Source organism: Antechinus flavipes, chromosome 1 (assembly GCF_016432865.1).
Source record: "Antechinus flavipes isolate AdamAnt ecotype Samford, QLD, Australia chromosome 1, AdamAnt_v2, whole genome shotgun sequence".
In the NCBI taxonomy this organism is placed as follows: Eukaryota; Metazoa; Chordata; class Mammalia; order Dasyuromorphia; family Dasyuridae; genus Antechinus; species Antechinus flavipes.
In genome coordinates, this window is record NC_067398.1 from 2,547,149 (window position 1) to 2,570,917 (window position 23,769).

Here is a 23,769-nt window from a genome sequence, read left to right on the forward strand (position 1 = left end):
TCCCTGGTTTCTAACAGCTTAAGGCCAGGCTCTGTTCCTTCCTTTTTGAAGGTCTTCTCCACCTGTGCCTCCCCGCCTCCATCTGTGCAACTCTGGGCCTGCTTATCCCCCAGGGCGGCCTAAGCTGGACCCAATCACGGCAATAACTGAAATGGAAAGCTACTGCCCCCCCAAGAAGGAGCCCCACGCACATCAATATCAGCTTTAAGGTGTGCAAAGTGCTCCGGGTTTCCCTGATCTTTACAACCATCTTATCAAACAGATGCTACTGTTATCATCCTCATTCAACAGGTAGAAAATTGAGCCCGAGACACTTAAATGATTTGCCCACAGAACAACGACTCTTCTAAGGCAGGATTAAAACTCCGGTCTTCCTCACTCCAAGCCCAATAGTCCACCTAATATGTCACTGCCTCATATCAACAGGAATGATACCGTCTCAGTATAGTCTCTGCAACCTGGTTCCTCATCAAAAAGTCATTAGGGGGCCTAGGAACTCAACCTTTATTTTATAATATTTTATATTATTCAATAGCTAGGGAGCTCCTGAAGTTTATGGCATGGGGTGGGAGGCGATGGGGAATATGAGATCTATGCTTTAGAAATGTTTCTTTGGTAAGTGAGTGGAAACTTAAATGGAGTAGGGAGAGACCTGAGGTAAAGAAAATAACTAGAAGTAGTTGACATACGTGAGGCACAGGTGGTTGGTGATGTACACGGTGTCTGTGAGTAGGGAGAATGGAACTCTAACCAACCCCAAGCCCAAGTCCAAGCTGTCGTGGGAGGCAGTGACGGGAATGACGGGACTAAACAACACTCTGGCAATGTGGAGGGAGTGACCGTGAGAAGCCGAGGATGATACTGAGGTTTGGAGCTTGGGATAGAAGGAGGATGTTTCCCCTAGCAGGGGAGTGGGAAAGGGGAAAAGGGTTAGGGGAAAGATCAGTGGGGTTTGGGATATACTGAGTTTGAGATGTCTATAGGACATCCAGCTTAAGATTTTTAAGAGCCAGTTGATAATGTGGTCCTGGAACTCAAAAGAGAATAGGGCTCCGTACATAGACCTGGGAATCAGGTGCATCCATAGAGCTGATGTTGAATCCATGAGAATGGATGGAATCATCAAATGATAGAGTAAGATTAGAAAGAGTAGTCACAGGCCTCATGCCCACCCAGGTGCTGACCTTGCTGCTCCTTTTCTACAGCGTCGCTTCTCCTACCTCTGGGCCTTTGCACTCGCTTTCCCATGAGCTCTCCCGCCCCACAACTTCCTCTTGGTAGCCAAAGCTCCCTTCAGTCAGCCACGCTTCCCTCAGATGGCCCCCTCCCATAGCACTTTGTCCAGATCTCCTCCGGGGATTGCTTTGGGTGCAGTTAGTGTTCACTTACCTGCTGTTATCCTGTCCCTGAGAGCCGGGATTGTTTGTTTCGTTTTTTGTCTTTGGCTCTCCAGTGCTTAGCACCAGCTCCTGGCACCTTATGGGGGCTTAATAAATACTTTTTGGACTGAACTGAATTTCTGGATCATCCTCTCCACAACTTCACACCATTCCCAGCCCCCAGAAGAGAGCCCTGCTAGCAGAGCCAGCCTTCAGGGTCAGTCGGACACTCTCCCAGGGCCACAGGCGCTCAGACTTCCAACAGCAGGAGCATGCACCTACTCTGCATGATTCCTCCAGAGCACAAAGTCACTGGATCTGACATTTGGTCCACCTGAGAGGCTGCTAAAATCCCCCATCATCAGGGGCAGAGTCCTCCCCCGTCCCAGATACTTGAGAAGACAACGTCTGTACGGCGCACATTACTTATTCAGGAGGTGCCATTCTTCCCGACACAGGGGAGTGGAGCCATCAGACCCTGTCAGAATGCCCAGGGAATATGTCCAGTGGCCTTTCAACTAACCCTTCTTGGGTTGGTGAACTCAAAGAATGATCCAAAAGACCCTCAAGGAAGGACACCAGTACTATGGCCCCTGCCACGTGCACACCCAAGAATCCTGGGATGCCCCTTTGCTCATTTACTCTCGAGTTACAATGGGCTGCAAGTCAAGCCCCGTGTCCTTTTCTCAGGCTTCAGCAGCTTTTCACCATCTGTCTCCTCTTCCTCCCCTCCTGGGATCCCTGGGACTCCCCATTTCTACCAGAACACATGGGCATGAGCCTGCCCGTGGTAATGCAGTCGGCCCTGCCACCTAATACCCCAGCTCCATTCCTTGCCTCAATTGACATTTCAACCTGCCACTCATTTCTTGGAGCCCTCTTATGTGCAAAGTGCCCTCCCAGACCCTGGGCAGACTGGAACCAGACAAGGAAATGTAGCTTACAAGGGGGCAGGAGTGGGCGAGGTCCACATGGCAGGAAACCACCTGCCACAAGAACATGAGTGTGAATGGAGAAGGGAGACGGGGGCAAGTTCAGATCAAAGCAGGGAGGAGGGATGAAGGAAGACTGACCATGGAGAGCTTTATTGTCTCACTTCTTTCTCTGTGAATCAGTCAAGTTTGGGGAAGGGGTGAGGACACAAAGCTGCCCCAACTGCCTGCCACTCATTCTCTCTTTCCATCCATCAACAGAACAGTGACCCTGTAAAAAGTGAAGGGGAGGTGGTTGTGGGCAGACCTTGGGGTGGAGTGGGGGTAGCAGAGCTGCTTTGCTGTCTCCTCTATGCCCTTTCTCTGTAAATAAGCCTGGCAGAAGCAGCCATGTCACCCCATCTCTTACCTCAGATCTTTGTCAGTCTTCTGGGACAGGTCATTCCTCTCCCAGCTAGAATGTTCATGCTAAGGCTTGCCAAGAGTTTTCATCCCCCACACCCTTGGAATGAAAGGACTGGGCCTCTTCTTTTTGCCAGAAGGAAATTGAGGCTCAGAGAGGTGTTTGGGACAAAAAGACCTACCCAAAGTGACTACTCCAGAGATCACTCGTAGAAAGCAGAATTATTTATTAGATTCTCTAGAAGCGGACCCCATCGTGGTCTGTGAGCCACATTCACAGCAGGAGAGAGCCACTCCCTTGAAAATGTTCACAGCTTTCATACATTTCAGACAAAGAACCCCCAAAATCCCACCCTCTGTATGGTGTGATTGGTCACATAAACCTTTATCCCCCATTTGGTCAGTGGGATGCAGGAGACAAGGTGATATACAGCTTTGGCCACATCATGCCTTCTTTGGACAATGGAATGCAGGCTGGGCCTTATCTAAAATCACGTGACTGGGGCCTATAGGCCTGATCTACTTTAGTCTCTGATCAATATGTGCTTAATCTGTAAGTTCTTCACCTTTCCACACAATCCCCCCGTTATTCATAAATATATCTGTAAGTATATATATTTCCTCGTGAAGAACTAACATTGTGGTCAAATTCAATTAACATCTCTACACATTGCTTGTTAATCTCCTCATCTGGATCATCCCCTGCCACCACCTCCCATCCCTCCTTTTGTAAGATCATCATTTTAATGGCATCCCCTGTAAGATTCTTGACAGTGATCTCCGAACTATTTTTGTTACTAATGTAACATCGGGAACAGAATAATACCCCTGACTGCAATGTCTGTACCATGAGAGCTGTTTCCTCCAGCCACCATCAAACCAAGACCACCAGCCATTTGTGAAGGGAGGTTTCCAGACCTGTACAGGCACATGAACTACCCTGCGAGTGCCTTTGGTCATTTCTTTTGCTACTTGTCCATTGTCATCAATGTGCATACAACAGGTGGACAGTTTTGTCTCCCACAAACCCCTCCTTCCTCTGCTAACAGATAATCTAAAATTAATCTATGTTATAGGACCACTTCTCTTGTCTGGGGGCCTGGTCGGCTGATAGATTAAGGGCCTGAGCACTTTGGTTAGTTGTTACCTCTAAGACTGCTTGCAGTTGAATTAATCTGTTCAATACATATATTGGTGTCCAATATCCCCAATCACAATCTTGGGCCCATGTCACTGGTCCATATTCCTTGATAACCTTGTGCTGGGGCCAGGCATCTCCCCACCCATTAGCTTCACCAGTTTGAATAGATTATGGGGTGTTTGACAAATAGGCTCCAATTAAATTCCTTCAAACATCCCTCATTACCCCCTAATAAATGCTGGTGGACACAATTAAGCACTGACCCATCATCACAAATAATATTTGACTTGCTCCATCTGTTTCTATACTCACTGCAATCTATAATATCTACCCTCATTTCCTCCATACTTACAGATTCCTCTCCTCCAACTCATTTCATCTCTTCATCCACAAAGCAGTTTTCCCTTGCCTTAAATGAATCTCCTTTTTGGTGCCTCTGCCCATGAATCACTACAACGTTCTTCAGTAACACAAGATTGGTTAAAATTTCAGTGACCAATACCCTGTGGGCTAATCCTTTATCTTTACTGTTTCCATTCTTTCCCTCAAGTAATTTATAGGATCTAATTTCTTTTCCCCTTCACTTATACAATGACCTAAATATTTTCCCTCACATTTAACAAATTGCAATTTGTCTTAAGAAATTCTCAGTCCCTGTGCTCCTAAATAATTTAACAAACTGATAGTGACTTGGACAAGGTCACTCTTTTTTCCTTCCTGCCACAAAAGGATCATCTACATATTGTAAGACTTTTAACAGTAAGACATTTATCCCAGAATGTTCACACAATTCTTACATACCCAAGTAGATGTTCCATAAATTGAATATTATACCAATCATTTTGTTTTTAAAATACCCAATACACACAAAAATCCCAAACTACATATTGCCCATGACAAAAACATTTTCAAAAGAACGAAGGGAAAAACTATTATCCTTGGAGTCCCTTTAAATAAGGTATCAATACAGTTAATTAAAACTTTCTATTTTCACATAAAAGAATCTGAAAAGTTCTTAAAAATAACAATTAAACTTTTTGAAATAACCCTTTCAAACTATATATTGCATTAATGATCATATTCTTTAAACAAGAAAACCATTATGTTTCAAAGAAACAAATATTCAGTCAATTAACACCTTGTAAGAGCAGCCTGTCCCTTTAAACAGGGGTCCTCAAACTACAGCCCACAGGCCAGATGCAGCAGCTGAGGACGTTTATCCCCCTCACCCAGGGCTATGAAGTTTCTTTATTTCAAGACCCACAAAACAAAGTTTTTGTTTTTACTATAGTCTGGCCCTCCAACAGTCTGAGGGACAATGAACTGGACCCCTCTTTAAAAAATTTGAGGACCCCTGCTTTAAAAGATTAGACTTCTTCAGCACTTTGACTGCAGCACGAACAAAGGCAACTTTCCACTGCTGCCCTTTCCCCCACTCAATTTCCTACACGGGAATCCTTCTCAAGATTTAGGCAATCAATTTATTTCCTTTCTTTTTCCAACTGATTCCTTCTTGATATCATTCACACTTCCAATTTACTCCTACAAATCAACCCTTCATAAATCTCCTGCATTCTCCTCTCCAGTTCCCTTCAGAACTTTTAAGATTCACAATACAGTGACTAGCTAGATAACTCCATAAAACATAACTTAACAATATTAACAAATTACCCAATAGGTTTCAGAAGGTAACATATTGAATCAAACTTAAATACAGCTATTTTAAAAGCTTTCTTTTTTTCTTTCTTCTGCCAGATTTCTTCTCACAGCAATTAGCATATCTCTCTTATCTGTCTAGGCAGCTTTTATGGCCCAACCTAGACTAAGTTTGAATTTTATTGCTCTTTCCCTTTAATCCTACTAGTAGACTGTTTTTTTTTTTTCTGCCATTACTAAAATAGACAAAAATTTTTTTCTTTAGTAATAAAGGTATCAATATTCAAACAAATCCCAAGATCTTTTACTCAGAGTAAACAAATCTAGCATGCAAGGGCAATGCAAAATTATTACCCACAATTTCAGAATCATCTTAAAATCACCTTAAAAATCTCCTGCCTGAATTTCGATCAGATAAGGTTTTTATTGCCATTTACTCTAACAGGCTCAGATAACTCTTCAGCCCAGTTTTTCCTTACTTACAAATTAGTACATCAGGTTAAAAAGTTTAAAATCAGTTAAAAAGGTTAAAATCACAAGCAAATTTTATACCAAGTAATATTAAAATAACCAATTCCCAAATTTCTTAATCATTGTTCTTAAAACTTAACAGAGCTTTTAAGTCAACAAATCAGACTAGGAGCTTTTCCCAGGACTCCCCTGGAGAAGTTTGTTTCACCTTAAACATTCTTCCCTCCCAGAGAATGGAGTTTCTCTAAACTTCCAAGCCCCTTTAGTTCATCTCTCTGCCTTTACAGAGAATGCCTAGATATTCCACGATTTAAGACCAATACATTCTGAAGCACTCTGAAAGAATTACTACTGTGAATGAATTCCAACTCCCAACAATTCAGCCTGATATTTTTCTAAGCCTGCAACACAGAGGCTGGATTCTTATCTCTTACAAGCTTGCTAACTTTTTAACATGTAGCACAAAACAAACATATCTACACACACAGATAGATGCAGAGCTCTATTTTCACCTTTTGCATTTTCTTTTATCCTTTTATACCTAGCTGCCGTCCTGACAAATTCTTGGACTGTTTCTATCCCATTATCAGCAGAGGTCACCCTCATGCTCGCAGTCATCCGAGAGCCTATTCAGGGAATTCTTTCCTTGGGGTCGACAGCAGTCCCCACCAAAAACAAATTCAGAAGGGCTAATCCCTCGGGGTCTCCCCTGACCCAGCCAATGGATCCCCAGACTTATCCCTGAAAGCATGCCTCGAATTACACATGTAAATCTTCCAGACTACATTGCCACCATCAGGACTTTCTTCCTTTTTCAGTCTTCAATTCTGCTTTCCACTGAGTACCTCCATCTCAGGCCGTTGTCTAAGAGGGAGGGAAGCTGCACATCCAGAGCCAGATACCATGGAGAGAACTGCTCTGTGGGCACCTGTCCCTGTCCGGGATGCACACAGCCATCTCCCCCAAAGACCCCATCCCGGATGAGCCCCCAAATGTTTGGGACAAAAAGCCTACCCAAAGTGACTACTCCAGAGATCATTCATAGAAAGCAGAATTATTTATTAGAGTCTCGAGAAGCGGACCCCATTCTGGTCTGTGAGCCACATTCACAGCAGGAGAGAGCCACTCCCTTGAAAATCTTCACAGCTTTTATACATTTCAAACAAAAAACCTCCAAAATCCCACCCTTTATATGTTGTGATTGGTCACATAAACCTTTATCCCCCATTTGGTCAATGGAATGCAATAGACAAGGTGAAATACAGCTTCAGCCACATCATTCCTTCTTTGGACAATGGACAATAGGCCTTATATAAAATCACATGACTGGAGCCTATAGGCCTGATCTACTTTTAGCTAAGTAGATTTAGCTAAGTAGATTGTTCTCTGATCAATATGTATTTAATCTGTAAGTTCTTCACCTTTCCACACAGAGGGGAGCTCATTTTCCCATGGTCACAGTGGGGAACCCAGGGTGCTAGGCAAAGCCTGCTGACTCTGGGGCTTTTCCAGGAGACCAAAGTCTCTTCTGGGAAAACCTTTAAGTTACAATTTAAGTTACAAGAACTTTCAGGCTTTGTTCCTGATCACAAGAGAACAACTCAAGAAGATGGTACTTGATGAATGACCAAAACAGGAACAAGGATCATGACAGACCAGAGCATACAATCAGGCATTGTTAATATGGATAAATGCCAAGTCTGGGAAGTAGCTAAAACAATCACTTACCAAAGACCAAGAATGCAGGCGATCTATTCAAAGAGCAGATTTCTTGTTTCTTTCCTGAAAAAGAATTTTGAGGGTTTTAGTGGACATTCAAGCTCATATGAGTCAACAGAATTATATCTGTTCCTGTATTTGCAAGTATTTATTGAATACTTTATAGTAGGATAAGAGTTGACTGAGACATCAAAGTTCCAAAGACAAACCAGAAACCATTTCCTGCCCTCAATCTGCTTTCATCTTTTGGATGGAAATAAAATTACACACTGAATATAAAATAGATCAGATAAAATATGGAAACCCAAAAAGCTAGCCCATGTTTAGTAAGGATCAGTTGTTAGAATTCGAGAAGAAGCCTAGAGAAGAAAATCTGAAGGGGACAAGATGGCCACCTTCATGGATCTGAAAAGTTGTCACATGGACAAGATGTTGAATTTCATCTATAGTCCCATCTGGAAAAATTAGAGTGCAGGGCAAGAGGTCGTGACTATGTAGTCAGAGGACCTGGATTCCAATCCGACTTGTGATATTTCCTTCCAGTAAGACATTGAACAACTTACTTGGATTTCTTGGGTCTCAGTTTCCTCATCTGAAAAGTGAGATGATTGGACTATGATGACCCTGAGGTTCTTTCCAGCTCTTAAACCCATGAATGAAGAGCAGTGTATGGGATCTGCAGAGAGGCAGATCTAAACCCGTGAACAGAAAAATAATGCCAATAATTAGCCTAGAAAATTGGACACTAACTAGACACTAACTTCTGCAAGGATGTTTTCAAGCAGAGACATAAAGACCTCTTGTTAGATGGGCTGAACTGGATAGCAACAATATCAGCTTTTTACAGCACCTATTATGTGCCACGTGATGTGCTAAACACCTTATCTCATTCAATCCCCCTACCAACACTAGGAGGTAGACTTTATTAATATCTCCATTTTATAAAAGAGGAGACTGAGACTAGCAAGAGCTAAATGGCTTGCCCAGAAACCCACAACTAAGAAGCTCCTGAGGCCAGATCTGAACTTCTGATCCAGCACCTTATCCTAAGAGCAGCCAATTGGCCAAAGCCCTGGGTTTGGAGTCAGGATAGATCTGAGTTCAAATCTCACCCCAGACATTTACTAACTGTATGAACCTGGGCAAGATAGCTAACCTTGTTGCCTCGGTTTCTTTATCTATAAACTAGACTGGAGGAAAAAAATGCAAACCCATTCTAGTATCTTTACCAAGAAAACTCTAAATGGGATCACAAAGAATCATATATGACTGAAATGATTGAACATTTCATATAGTAAACATTATAGAAATATTTATTATTTAGAAATTATTGTCTTTATAAAGACACTACTTAGCTGCCTCTGTTATCAGATGGTTATTCCCAAGATCGGTAGTTCTGTGGTTCCCGCAAACTTCAGACACAGCTGAACACCTCCCAGGAAAGCACAGTTTGGGCCATTTCCAGGTTTGACAGGCCCTGACAAGACTCAGCTGAAAGAAGGCAATGCAAATCCAAGAAAGGGAGTTTCCAGGCCTAGTATTCATAGGTGAAGGAATGGCAGATAGCCCAGGAGTAATGGGAACATATCTGCCTCTCAGCATCATTTCTACTCCTCACCACACACACACACACACACACACACACACACACACACACACCAGGAAAGTCTGTCTTTTCTGATCCTTCCTTGGTGTGGTAAACACCAAGAAATATGAAGCTTCTCAGAGAGAAAAAGACTATTCAGGAGACTCCTCTCCCTCTGGCAAAACTTCTACTTTCTGGGCAGAGAGAGCTACAAAGCATGAGTGAGACCCAAAACAAGCTCCTGACCAGTGAAGATAGAGCAGAATGACAGGTCACCAAGGAGCTCCTCTCCTCACCATCCCCTCAAAAACAGCAATTGACTTGTCAGCAAAAGAAACTTAAGAATCACTCAGAAAACATGCAAACCATAACAGAGTCCTGATACAATGAAAAAGTGTCATGGTTGGAAAGAATCTAAGCAATCAAGCTAGAAGAAAAACAAAAAATGCCAACTGCTAACCACCGAACAAAGACAAATTCTCTCTGTACACAACCAAGTGGATGATAAATACAAGGAAGAAATTAAAGAATGAAATGAGCAGAAACCATGAAGAGGTAAAACAAAGAACCCAGGGCACTCTGGGAATCCAAGAACAGGAACTAATGTACAAAGAGAGCCATACTCACAATGAAAATAAGCTCCTCTCCTCCAAGCAAACAGAAGAAAAGAACAAACATGGAAGGTGTGTTTTTCACCTTCTTAAATCAATATATTTTTTAGACAAATCATATATTGAGAAACAGTGATCAAAGGATTCCCAAAACATTTTTGCAGCCACAAAGGGGCTAGCCTTTAGGGGGAACTTCAATCACATCTTCCTGGGAAAGATAGAACCCACCCTTTAGAGTTTCCTAATGATTGGACTTCTCTGAGGGAGGCTGCCTTCAAGAAGAATTTATTGACTCTTTCTGCTGTGGGACAGATTATTTGAGGAAACGGCTTCTTCTTTCGTCTGTTTTGTGAAAGGAAACGTGGAGATGCTTGAGATCTTTTTTTTTCTCTTTTGCCAAATATTAAAGGGAATGTGGTAAAACTAGAAGTTATGTCCAAAGCTATAGAAATGTATATACTCTTTGATATGCTGCTAGATCTTTATCCCCAAGAGATCAAAAAAGGGGAAAGGACCTAGTTGTACAACAATACTTACGGCAATTCTTTTTGTGGTGGCAAAGAATTGGAAATTGAACGGATACCTGTTAATTGGGAATGACTAAACAAATTGTGGCATAGGATTGTGATGAAATCTTATTGTGCTATTAAAAATGACAAGCAGAAAAATTTCAGAAAAAAATGATGCAAAGTGAAGTGAGCAGAACTAGGAGCACATTATTCACGACAACAACTATATTGTTCAGTGAAAACTGAAACTGTGAAAACAGTGAAAAAAAAAAAAAAACAACTGTGAATGACTTAGTTATTGTCAGCAATATACTGACCCAAGACAGACTCAAGAATCCCAAAGAATTCACGATGAAGCATGCTATCTGTCTGCAGAGAAAGAATTGCTATGTCCTGAATACAGACTGAAGCATGCTGTTTCTTTTCTTTCTTTCCCTTTCTTCCTTTCTTCCTTCCTTCCTTCCTTTCTTTCTTCCTCTCTTCCTTCCTTCCTTCCTCTTTTCTTTCATTAAAAATAATTTCAGCTAATATAAAATATCTAGAAATCTACCTGAGAAGACAAGAACTATATGAACATAATTATAAAACACTTTTCACACAAAGTCAATAAAAACAATCAGAAAAATATTAATTACTCATGGGTAGGTTAAGTCAATATAATAAACATGACAATTTCTTTTTAATTAATTTACTAAATCAAACCACAACAAAAACTATAGAACTAGAAAAATAATAACAAACTTCATCTGGAAGAACAACAAGTCTAGAGTATCAATGGAATCAAGGGCGGAAATGTGAAGAAAGATGGCCAGATCTAAAACTGAATTACAAAGCAGTTATCATGAAAATAATATAAAATGAGCTAAGACATAGAACTCTAGATCAGAGGAATGGATTAGGACAGAACACATGGTAGTAAAAGACCATAATAATATATGTAATGGGCTGAGGCTCAAGTTGATGCACTGAGGTCCCAAGCACATGAGGCTAAATAGTAATTGGACCATACTCTATTAATATATAAGCTTGGAGAAATAATGGCCCCCACCCACTCTTTGTGCAAGTCCTGATGTATTGTATAGGAAATGACGTTTTTGGTGGTTGGGGGCAAGGGAGTGGAAAGGGAAGTGGAAAGAGAGACTGCTGGCCGGCATCTTGTCACAGCTGCTTGCATTGCTATCACCACCTCCCTTCACCTCCGATTCCCCTCTGCTAGCTGGCTTCCTGTCTGCCCATATTGCTATCGCAATCCTTCTTCACCTCTTCACTTCAATAAAGATTGAAGATTTTCCCCTTAACCTGAATTCCTGACTCTGGCTGATTTTAAATACTCGGTCATTACAAATATAGGGTTTGATAAACCCAAAGATCCAATATTTTAGGACAAAAACTTACTATATGACATAACTGTTGGAAAAGCTGGAAAGTAGTATGGCAGAAACTACCCATAGGCCAACATTTCAAACTGTACACTAAGATAAGATCAAAATGGGTATGTGATTATATTGGGTGATAGTATAAGCAAATTAGTATAGGTAAGTATCATGCAATTGTTAACCTGTCAGATCTGTGGAGAAGTAAAGAACTTAGGATCCGACAAGAGAGAACATTACAGGATATAAAATGAATAATTTTAATCACATGAAATTTTTTTTAAAATTGTACAAAAAGACCCAATGCATCCAAAATTAAGAGAGCCGAAAACTAGGGTAAATTTTTTTTATACTAAATTTCTCTGATAAAGACCTAATTTCTCAAATACATGAAGAATTTAGTCAAGTTTATAACAATTCAAGTTATTCTCCAGTTGATTTGACCATTTGGTCAAAGGATATGAAGAGGCAGTTTTCAAATAAAGAAATCAAAAATATTTATAGTCACATTAAAAATGCTCTGAATCGTTATTGATTCAAGAAATGTACAATAAACAACTCTGATGTACTATTTCACAACTCTCAAATTGACTAATATGAAAGAAAAGGAAAATGACAAATGTTGAATGGGGTGTGGGAAAACCAGAACATTAATACATTGTTGGTGGAGTTATGAACTCATTTAAGTACTATGGACAATAATTTGGAACTATGCCCAAAGGACTGCACAACTGAACACTACTAGGTTGGTATCCCAAAGAGATTTTTAAAAAAGAAAGAAAAGGACCTATATACACAAAAATATTTATAGCAGCTCTTTTTGTGGTATCAAAGAATTGGACATTGAGGGGAGTGCCCATCAATTGGAGAATGACTGAACAAATTGTGGTATATAATGTTGATGGAACTCTATGGTGCTATAAGAAATGAAGAGAAGACTGTTACCAGAAAAACCTGAAAAGGCCTATATGAATTGGTACAAAATGAACAAAACAGAACTAGGAGAACATTGTATAAAGTAACAGCAATTTGGAAGATGTTCACATGTGCATGACTTAGCAATTTTCAGCAATACTATGATCTAAGACAATTCTGAAGAACTCATTGAAAATTGTTATTCTTTTTCTGAATGCAAATCAAAGCATACTTTTTAAAATTTCTATCCATTTTCTTTTTTGTCTATTTTCTTTCACAGCATGACTAATATGGAAATATGTTTTGCATTATTGCACATTATAATGTATATCAAATTGCTTTCCTTCTCAATGATGGAGGAGACGAGAGAAATGGAGATAATTTGGAACTCAAAATTTTACACATAATTGGAAAAATAAAATATTTTTAAGTCCAAAAAAGAAAGTGGAATTCAGAAGACAAATGAAGATTAATTTCACCCAACCTGCTACCAGAAAGATGATAAAACTAAAATTTGGGATGAAAAATGTATTTTGGGATGCAACCAATGTGAAATTTTGCTCTGCTGAGCTACATATTATGAGGTTTTTTTTATTGTTATTGCTTTGTTAAATATGGGATAGTAGGGGAAAGTTAAAATAAATGTTTATAAAAATATATTCATTTTTTTAAAGAAAGTGATATCAGATTCTCTTTGTGTTGCTTTTATAGCAACCCTAGAGGATTTTTCTCCTAGGTAAAAAAAAATCATAAACCATAATGCGGCACTAAGAGTATGCACAACTTTAGGATTCTAAAAGAAAGTAGCACAATATGTAAAGAAAGGAGAAATGTGTTGGTAGTTTGTGGACTATTCTAAGCCCTTCAATGTTTTGCATTTTCTGTGTATTTTATACTCATTATCTGCATTGTCACCTTTGATGCTTGGATAGGAGCACCTTATGATCCAGACATGAACTATCTTTGGAGATCCCTTACAGTACTTGGAGAACCCTTACAGTGGCTGATGGCATTACAAGCCAATGAAAGCTTCCATCCAAGACTGGTTCTGATGTATTTAAATGCAGTTTGGAGTGCTGGGTAATAGGTTATCTATTCAAGGAAGACCCATGAAATCCACTAGCAATGAAACCCATCCTCTGGGTTATGTCCACACCTTCCACAGGAAAATGTGAAAATAAGAATCTTACATGGGCTTTTGTTGGCTCAATTTGTTTTTGTCGGAATCACTTTGAATATCTGTTCTTTAGAAATTCACAATATTCTCAGGGTGGGTGGTGATCCAGGGGATAAGCATTCCTGCAGAGGCTTCTTCTCAGCTGCAGCTGTTTGCTTATTGCCCTCAAGCTCTTCCTCTTCCTCCCTGCCCATTTCTTCGCCTCCATAACCTTATTCAGTGTGGCAGCTCTTTCATTACATCCATGATATAGAATCGTATTTCCGTGCACTGCCTCCGCATGTGAGTTGGGTTTCACTGGGCTTCTCAAGTCCTTCAGGGGCTCCTGAGTACTGACCAGTGAGTCTGAGTGTGTGGTGCATGGGGCTCGCTCCGTATCTCTGGGCCTTTCCAAGGCCATCCTGTGCATGGGGAGATTAGAGGGCCTCTGGAGGGTAGAAGGCCTCTGCCAGCTGCCATTTGAGTCATCCAACCTGCAGGAGGCCCTTTTATTCCAAACTCAGAGGTGCCCCAGGTGCCCACCAGAAACAGTCTCAGAAGGGCCAACTCACACTAAGGAGAGGAAAGATACTCCTGAAGGCCTTGGCAAGGCCATTGTCTTCATTACAGGTGATGCAAAGGCCCCTGCGCTGCACCAACGGTGAGCTCTCTTTTTACTCTTCCAGCTCACGTAGAGCTTTTTTATGTCATTCTGTGCCTTCAACTTCTTAAGCAACAAAACTGCTTCCTGGGTCTTCTTGGACATTTTGAATTTGTCTCCGATCACTGGAGGACGCTCTGGGACCTCTTGCCGTGACCGGTGCCCGCAGGGCGGAGATCTCCAATGCACAGGCCATGGCAGAAGATTTTTGATCCTGTTCACTCCGACACCAACGGCATGAAATCTCCATGTGGCCTCCTTTGCGTTCGCACCCAGAAGCGCCCAGGCCGGATGAGGGCGAGTCCCTCTCCCCGAACATGAGGAATTCAAGCGACAGCTCTGCCAGGTCCCCCGCACTCTCCACTGGGCTGGCGACCCGCTCATTCCCTGATGGCACAAGGATGCTGGTCATTTTCCCTCAAGCCAATAGGACCAAAAGTCACAATATCCAGGCAAATTTCAACCTTAAAGACAGCAGCGAGGCAACATTTTGCCAGCTATTTCTCCTTTTCAGAGTACATGGATATCAGGGATATATTCCAGCTACAGCAAACACCAGATATTGAGTCACACTTTTCTGCTGTCCCTCCCGATTTAAATGATTTTAAACAAAATGTTTCTCCCTTCAATTCTCAAGTGCCTTCTTCAGGGCCACTAGAGATGCTCAATGTATCTATTTTAGAGGAGAGTGCCTTATGTTACGCTATTCCAGGCAGATCGATGGAGAAACTTAGATCAAGGGGCTCACTCATGGCCTTCCAAGTCACGGCCCTGGGGAAGGAGAGGGGGCTGGCTGCCTTCTGACAGAAATACTGCCACCGAGACGAGGAAAGAGCCCGAAGAGACTGGGAGAGCAGCGTGGTCGTCAGAAGGAAGGGTCCCGCTGACTCTTAGGAGGGGAAGATGTTCATAAAACACAAGAGGCAACGGAAGAGCAGCACGTGGGACTTTTCCTTGGGCATCCCCAGCACCCGGCCAGGGCTTCACACAGTAGGCACTGGGGCTTGGGCAGCTCAGTGGCGGTGACTCCTGCAGGTCCTTTTGTGATTCTGGGAAAGTTACTCAGGTAGTCAGTCAAATGCATGTATTAAGTACCTCCCATGTGCCAGACACACTGAAGATACTGAGAAAGCCCAAAGATTTCCCCCAGTTTCATGGGCTCAGGGGGCTACAGACAGATGTGTGCCAGCAAGCTACAGACAGAACACCTGGAGGCAAATGAGGGAAGGCCCTGAGATGAAGAACTAGAAGGTAAACCTGAAATGAGACGCAAAGGAAGCCCAGGAAGTATCCAGGAGGCCGAGGTGAGCAGGGAGAGCATTCAAGGCCTGGGCGAAATGATGAGAAAGGCTAAGGGTCAGGAGATGGATGCACTGTGAGCAAAAGTAAGGCGGCCAGTGTCCCTAGATTGCTGAGTACATGGAGAGGAGTGTAAGAATATCGAAAAGGTAGGAAGGGGTTGGGGCAGCCAGATGGGGAAGTGGATAGAGCTTGGGGCCTGGAGTCTTTGTGACTCTCACTGAGTTCAAATTGGCCTCAGACATTCACTAGCTGTGGGACCCTGGGCAAGTCATGTAACCCTGTGTGCCTCAGTTTCCTCATCTGTAAAATGAGCTGGAAAAGGAAGTGGCCAACCACTCCAATATCTCTGCCAAGGAAACCCCCAGTGGAGTCATGGAGGGTCAGACATAGCTGAGCAACAACACCAACAATTGCTATTCACTGCCTGAGAGGTTGCTGCCTGAGACAGAGAGACAGACAGAGGCAGGCAGAGAGACAGAAAAAGAGACAGAAACAGAGAGAGAAAAGAAAGAGGAGGAGGATGAGAAAGGAGGAAGAGGAAGAAGAAAAGGAAAGAAGGAGGGAGGGGAAGAGTGAGGGAGAGAAAAATGGAGGAGTCAGGAATGACATCTGGGTAGCAAGCGTGGATAACTGGGAGGATGTCAGTCTATCAATAAGCATTTATTAAACACCTACTAAGCAGTCAACCATGGACAAAGGAGACAGAGGCAAAATAAGGTAGAGATGACCTAGAGAAGGTACAAAACTTCCCAGGAAAGGCTTCTGGTAGAAGGGAAGGTTTTAGCTGGAACAAAGCAGGAAATGTGCAAGGAGTCCAGGAGGCTTTAGAGAAATTGCCTGGAAACCACATGGGACTTGGAAAATCTGAAGGACAATAGAGTGAGATGGAGGTCCACTTTTTCTGTTCATTGTGGCCACGGTCAGATGGGCAGCAGCTGGGTCAGGAGCCTCCCAGAGAGAGAACAGCAGGTGGTGCTGGGAGCTCTCTTTGATCACGAAAAGGGCCCGGGGTCCTTTGGGAACTCTAAACCTGGGGAGCAAATGGGGATCTAGCTTTAGGGGAAGGGGACAAGTGGCTACTGAACTGCAGTGTTTAGGTCAGCGAAAGGGACTTTCCCAAAAGCTCCCGTCAGAAGCACATGAATACCCACATACACGTATCTCCATGTCTACAGACACATTCTTTGACCCCAGCCCATAAAGTGATGCTGCGGTTGCCATGGTAACGTGGCCGCTCGAGTGTTGACGCTCCAGTGCCAGCTCCCTGTAATGAGGGCTGGGATGAATGGAGGCCCAGGAGGATCCTTTCTCCCGCTCCCTCCCTCGCTGGGGAATGGACGCACTCGCTTCGTTTTGCTATTCATTTGGTGGGAACAAGTTGTCACTAACGTCTCCCCCTCTTCTCACTCGGGGACAAGGGGTTGCCAATCCCACACACAATGAATCGAGGAGGAAGCATTCTTTCAGGTCTGTGTTTAGGGAAATAAGAAAATAGCTGCCCCCCCTTTCCGGGCATGGGAGGTCTCATTAAGTAAAGAAGCTCCTTGTGAGTCATATCCAGATCACGCAAGAAAGGGCTATAAAAACCCAGTCTCCCTTGGGTTATAAAAACCCACTCTCCAGGCTTTAATCCACCTAGAGAACACTCACGGGGCACTATGTGAACACCTGGTACTTTTCAAAGGAAGTACGAATTGCTGCCCAAATTTGGTCACGAATTCCAGCCTTGGAAGAAGCCTTAATGGCCTCGGGACCAGGCTGTTCCAGAAGGAATTCCTTCTGGATGATCCACCAACTGTCGGGACACCTTTTGTTTGGGGACTTTCTGTGAGAAGGAAATCACTGCCCTGTGAAGGAGCTCCTCCATTCTGCTTTAGGGAAACTGATTATTAGGAAGTGTTTTCCCCTTATATTGAATCAAAACCTTCCTCTTTACAAGTTTCATCCATTACATCTTGCACTTTGCCCTCCAGCTGAATGCTACTTCCAAACCTGATGTAAGAAACTAGAGAGATGCCTCTGTTGTGCTTTTGTGTAGGAAATCGTTGCAGTTTGTCCACTCCATCCCCTCCCCAAATTTTCAGAGCTCCAAGTACAAAGTACTTTCTTTGTAGATCTTTATTGTGTCCCCATCAATGTGTTTAGATTTCAATAATCAGTCAGAGGGCACAATGAGCTCACAGAAAAGTCATTTCGTGAAATGGGACCAAAAAACTTCTTAGTAATCTCCCTTCTAAACCCGAGGGGCATCCTTTCTTTTGGGAAGCATTTTTAAATTTTATTTTAAAGTTTTTTTTCCTTTTTTATTATTATTAAAGCTTTTTATTTACAAAGCATATGCATGGATAATTTTTCCAGTATTGACCCTTGCAAAACCTTTTGTTTGCAATTTTCCCCTCCTTTCCTCCACCCTCTCCCCCAGCTGGCAGATAGTCCAATACATGTTAAATATGTTGAAATACATGTTAGATCCAATACATGTTAAATATGTTGAAATACATGTTAGATCCAATATGTGTACACATGTTTACACAGTTATCTTTTTGCACAAGAAAAATCAGATCAAGAGGAAAGAAAAAGAAAAACTGAGAAAAAAATTTAAAAAATAAGCAAATAACAACAGAGAGAGTGAGAATGCAATGTTGTGTTCCCCATTCTGTTCCCATGGTTCTCTCTTTGGGTGCAGATGGCTCTCTTCATCACTGAACAGGTGGAACTGGTTTGAATCATCTCAATGTTGAAGAGAGCCACGTCCATCAGAATTGATCACTATATAATCTTGTTGTTGCCATGTGTAATGATCTCCTGATTCTACTAATTTCCCTAAGCATCAGTTCATGGAAATCTCTCTAGGCCTCTCTGAAATCATCCTGCTCATCATTTCTTACAGAACAATAATATTCCATAACATTCATATCCCATAATTTATTCAGCCATTCTCCAATTGATGGGCATCCACTCGGTTTCCAGTTTCTGGCCACTCCAAAGAGGGCTGCCACATTTTTGCACATGCAGGTCCCTTTCCCTTCTTTAAGTTTTCTTTGGGATATAGGCCCAGTAGTAACAATGTTAGATCAAAGGGGATGCACAGTTCGATAACTTTTGGGGCATAGTTCCACATTGCTCTCCAGAATGGTTGGATCCGTTCACAACTCCACCAACCATGTATCAGTGTCCCAGTTTTCCCACATCCCCTCCAATATCCATTGTTCTCTTTTCCTGTCATTTTAGCCAATCTGACAAGTATGTAGTGGTGTCTCAGACTTGTCTTCATTTGCATTTCTCTGATCAATAGTGATTTGGAGCATCTTTCCATATGACTAGAAATGGTTTCAATTTCTTCATCTGAAAATTGTCTTTTTATCAATTGAAGAATGGCTTGAACTATTATAAATTTGAGTCAATTCTCTATATATTTTAGAAATGAGGCCTTTGTCAGATCCTTTAGATATAAAAGTGTTTTCCCACTTTATTGCTTCCAAGGAGCATCCTTTCACAACTGCACCCAACTGTCAGTGGCGAATGGGGTCAAAGCATGTAGAGGAAAGTCAGCCATGTTCCCAGGGCTGCTCCATATTAACCTTGGCCTTGGCTGGCCCTGCTGTTCTGGCTGCTGCTGGGATTGGCATTGGACCCGTGATTTTCATGGCATAGGGAACTCCTGAAGGAGGAAACTCCCTATCCCACTCTGTAGATGGGCCCCTCCTCTACTGTTGCAATCTCTGCACGCAGAACAATCTGCCGCCTCGACAGCCATTATGTGCTGCAGGTGGGACATGAGCTCATCCTCCTAACCCCATGGCCAGCTCTGTAAGCTCTTTTCCTTCCTAAAAAGGTTTAAACCTTTTCCATTACAAGTCCCTTTTTGCCTGACAAATTTTTATCAACCCTGCTTATGCAGTTATAGAAAATAGGTATAAAAACCAATCATCATTTCACCCACCCCCTCACTCAAGTACACAACACGGAGGGTCAGATTAAGAAGCTTTGCTTTAACCACTGTTCCCCACTACTGGGCATGACCGATTCTTGAAGATGAAGCTCCCAGGGGAAGGAAGACCCTTAAACCTCACTCTTTGGGTATTTGCATCTTCTCTGCTTAGTAAAGTACCTGGAACTTAATGGGAGCTTAATATCTGATTAATCAAGCAGTGTTTGGGGCCCGATCTTGTTAAACCCCTTTGATACAAAAGCTAAAAGTAGAAGTTGGCCTTTCTGAGGCTGCCCTGAGACTCACTCTTGCTCTTCCCCAGGGCTCCCAGCCAAGAGGCTGAGAAGCTGGAAATAGGACAGGGCCCCACCCACAAAAAGCTACCAGCTGACACCTCCTGAAGCACCCCAGAAGGGCTGTTGGCAGCACCAGACCCCAATCTCAGTCCTCTCTGATTTCTTGCACTGCCTCAGTTACTCTCCTTTCCCTTTCAGACACATCAACACTTATCACACAATACCTGGAAGGAGGTGGAAGGGGGGAAAGGGATGGAAGGGGGTGAAAAGGGTAGAAGGGGGCGGAAGGGGCAATCCGTCCCTTAATCCACGCCTCCCACTTCTGTCCACAAGCTCCCATGCCATGCATGATGCTAATTCACTCTTTCAAGCCCACCCTCCCTCCTCTACTCCAGCTCTTCTCAGGGCAAACATTCAGAGCCTGAGGAGTGTTTTGCAAAGACTGCATTATGGTCACATTTCTGAGGGCGAATGGGCTCCCATAAGAGGCAGAGTGCTCCCATGGATAGAGCACTAGCCTTGGAAATCACCAGGAGCTGTAGCCCTGCTCCTCCCATGCCAGCATTCTGGTATTTACTGCTGGCTAAGGGAATGTTGAGAACCCAGGCTGGATGCTGGCCCTGGGGAGGGCACAGGGTAGAGCCCTCAGGCTCTGCTCTAATCTCAGGCTCTGTGTTGATTTCAGGACATCAGAGACCTGGCCAACATCACAAAATAATCCCATTTCTGGGACAGTGGGGCTGTTGCTTTGATTTTCTGTTTTCCTTTTAGCATCACTCACTTCTGAAGGATGTTTTTGCATTCTCATTTATGGAAACAATGTGAACTCCAAAGATCTCATTACTTAGTCTGAAGATACACGAAAGTATAACAAACAGCATAAGAGGACAGTGGAGCTGTTCATGTCACTTTGAAGTTACCGATGGTTATGATACCCCAGCCACACCTGGAATAGCATGGGCAGCCCAGTTCTTCTTCTCACTTCGTGTTCATTATATGGCCTACTGTGTCCTGTATGCAACAGACTTCTAGTCACCCTGATCTCCCGCCCATCAAATCCTGGTGATCCATGCAGTCCTCCCCCAAGGCAGAGGTCTTCAAATCACTGAAACTCCAAGGGTGGTTCTGCTTGGACCCTCTTGGGAATAACTTGTGCAGACTGGAGCTAGATAAATCCCCTGGACTTCCTTAGACCTTTTCTAGGGACACCCACAACTGACTTTATCAGAGAGGGGTAAACACATAAATCCATCCCGTTTAGGGAGGAACAAAAGGTTTTCATTCAGGGCAGGATTTGGCTACATGCAGTCCACATTATTTAAAGATGGTATTTCTATTCCTGACATAGAAATGGGCAACATTGAGCTGACAGGCCTTAAAACATGCAAGATCTGACTAAGAGAACAAAAAAAAAACACCTTAGATTCCTCAAAGATAATATATTCCCTCATGAATACAATCACTATGCTAGGGACTAACTTTAAGATGGAAGGAAAGCAGGTAACTAAAGATGAATAAAACAGCTTGAGTGATCTAAGAATAATTCCATCAAGATGACTTCAACAGGAATGAATGCTAATGGCCAAAGTAGAGTGGCTTACGGAAGCCATATTAGAAATGAGAGGAAAAAGGTTTTGGATAGATGAGACAATGAAAAGAGATACCCCAAAGTGAGCCAAACTATCCAAGTCTGATTTTGTTTCCATTTTCATTTTCAATCAGCAAATACGTTCCATTTTGACCATTCAATCAACCCATCTACAATCATTTATCAATACCTACCAGGATATGGGTGTCATGGTAGGGGTCAAGGACATAAATGCAAAAATATGCTTATTTTTGACTTCTCAGAGCTTACCAAATATAAAGACTTTGGCACTGGAAAGGCTAGAACAACAAATACCAATCAGCATGAATGGAAATCCAAAATACTTGAATAAAACCATATACGTCTTTTTATCTCCTCTCCTCCTTTGCCATAGTCTCTTAAGAAGAAATAGTTTGAGTCCTGGCCAACTATAAACTCTTCTTTCATGCTTTAATCCTGTTCCACCCTCTCTACTTGAGAGTCCAGCTTTGACCATTGCTAGAATCTCCACATCCCATTAGTGTGTCAATTTCAATATGTCCAAAATGAATGACTGAATTAATGATTCAATGAACACCAGCCACCAGATAGTCAAGCAGAAAGTCATATAGTCCTGGTTCCCAAGGGGCATGCATCCTAATGGAGGAAGACAATAGAGAAATTGTCAGGAAAAGATATCTTGACTTGAAAATCCTATAAATAAATAGGCAAATAAAGCTGTGGAATAAACAATTGGCATGTTTTCCCATAAAAAACAATGGCAACATTGATTTGTTAACTGTTCTGAAATCAAGGTGGAAAGTGTTTGTTGCAGGGGGGATAAAGGAGGAATACACAGGTGGTAGCAGGAAAATGAAAAATGTGCTTGGAAGGTGAATGGAGAAAAAAAGACATTAAGCAAGGTTTGGAGTCAGTGATCTCACTGCTAGATCAGAACAGTTCAGCCCTGGGGCAGTTCTAAAACCAATTTGATTTATTTCTCCCTCTCCCAATAAGGTGAAGGGAAAGTCTTTGGGGATCAGGTCTATTCTAAGTGGGGAAGAATGTGGGATAGAATCAGAGTAAATGAAATTAAGAGAGGATAGAATAGTTTACCTGTCAAATCCATGGAGAGGGGAAGAATTTAGGACCAAAGATATAGAGAACATTACATAATTTTAAATGGGTAGTTTTGATTATATTAAAAGTTTTCTGTGCAAACAAAATCAATGAAACCAAAATTAGAAGGAAAGCTAAAAACTGGAGGCAAATTTTGTAAGTATCTCTGGTAAAGGTTTCATTTCTCAAATATATAGAGAATGGAGTCACATTTATAAGAATGCAAATCATTCCCTGTTGGAATCTTTACAAACTGCTAACTAATTAGAGTTTATCTGATCTTACAAGAAGATGTTTGGGGCCAGAACCTGAAACAAGGTACTAAGTAGAACTAATTAGTACAATGCTTGTGTTTACACCTTTACTCATCGGAGTTCACAAGTATGGGAGACTCACAAAGTAAACTTTGTAACTTTGTGAATTCACACCTCCCTTAAAGCTCTTGGGGCCAGAGAGCACTATGGGAGAAAACCCATAATACCATTCTCTCAGAAGAGTCTTATATAAGGCCAGTGAAGAGAGATCTATTCAAGAATATTTTCCACTTGGCTGGCTGGTGGCAGAAGAAGAGTTTTCAGAAGAAGAAGCTACGAGTCGAGAGTTCAGCGGACAACCAGATTCATCTTCATCTCACACCGCTGTGGTTGGTGGCTGGGCTCCTGCACTCCCCCCACTGAGACCAAGCTGGTCTGAAAGACTCGCCAGAAAGCTAGCCGAGCCCCAAGTAAAGGAGACAAGAGATTCATTCCATCTTTGTGCTGGTTGGAGGCTGAAGAAAGCAGAGGCAGAGGCTGAAGGACAAAACCTTTGGATTTGGAGACATTCGGAGGGCTCTAAGCTAACTGGGCTATATTAGAGACAATAAAAAGATCTGAACTTTTATCACCTGGCTGCATTTGGGGTAATTATTGATCCAAACTGATACTAAAGCTGCCTCCAAGAAAACCCCCCCAAGAAACCTGCACCTCTTCCCCAGAGAGAACTATTCTACTTATTTTAAAAGAAGAAGATCACCACAATTCCCCAATTGATAAATGGTCAAAA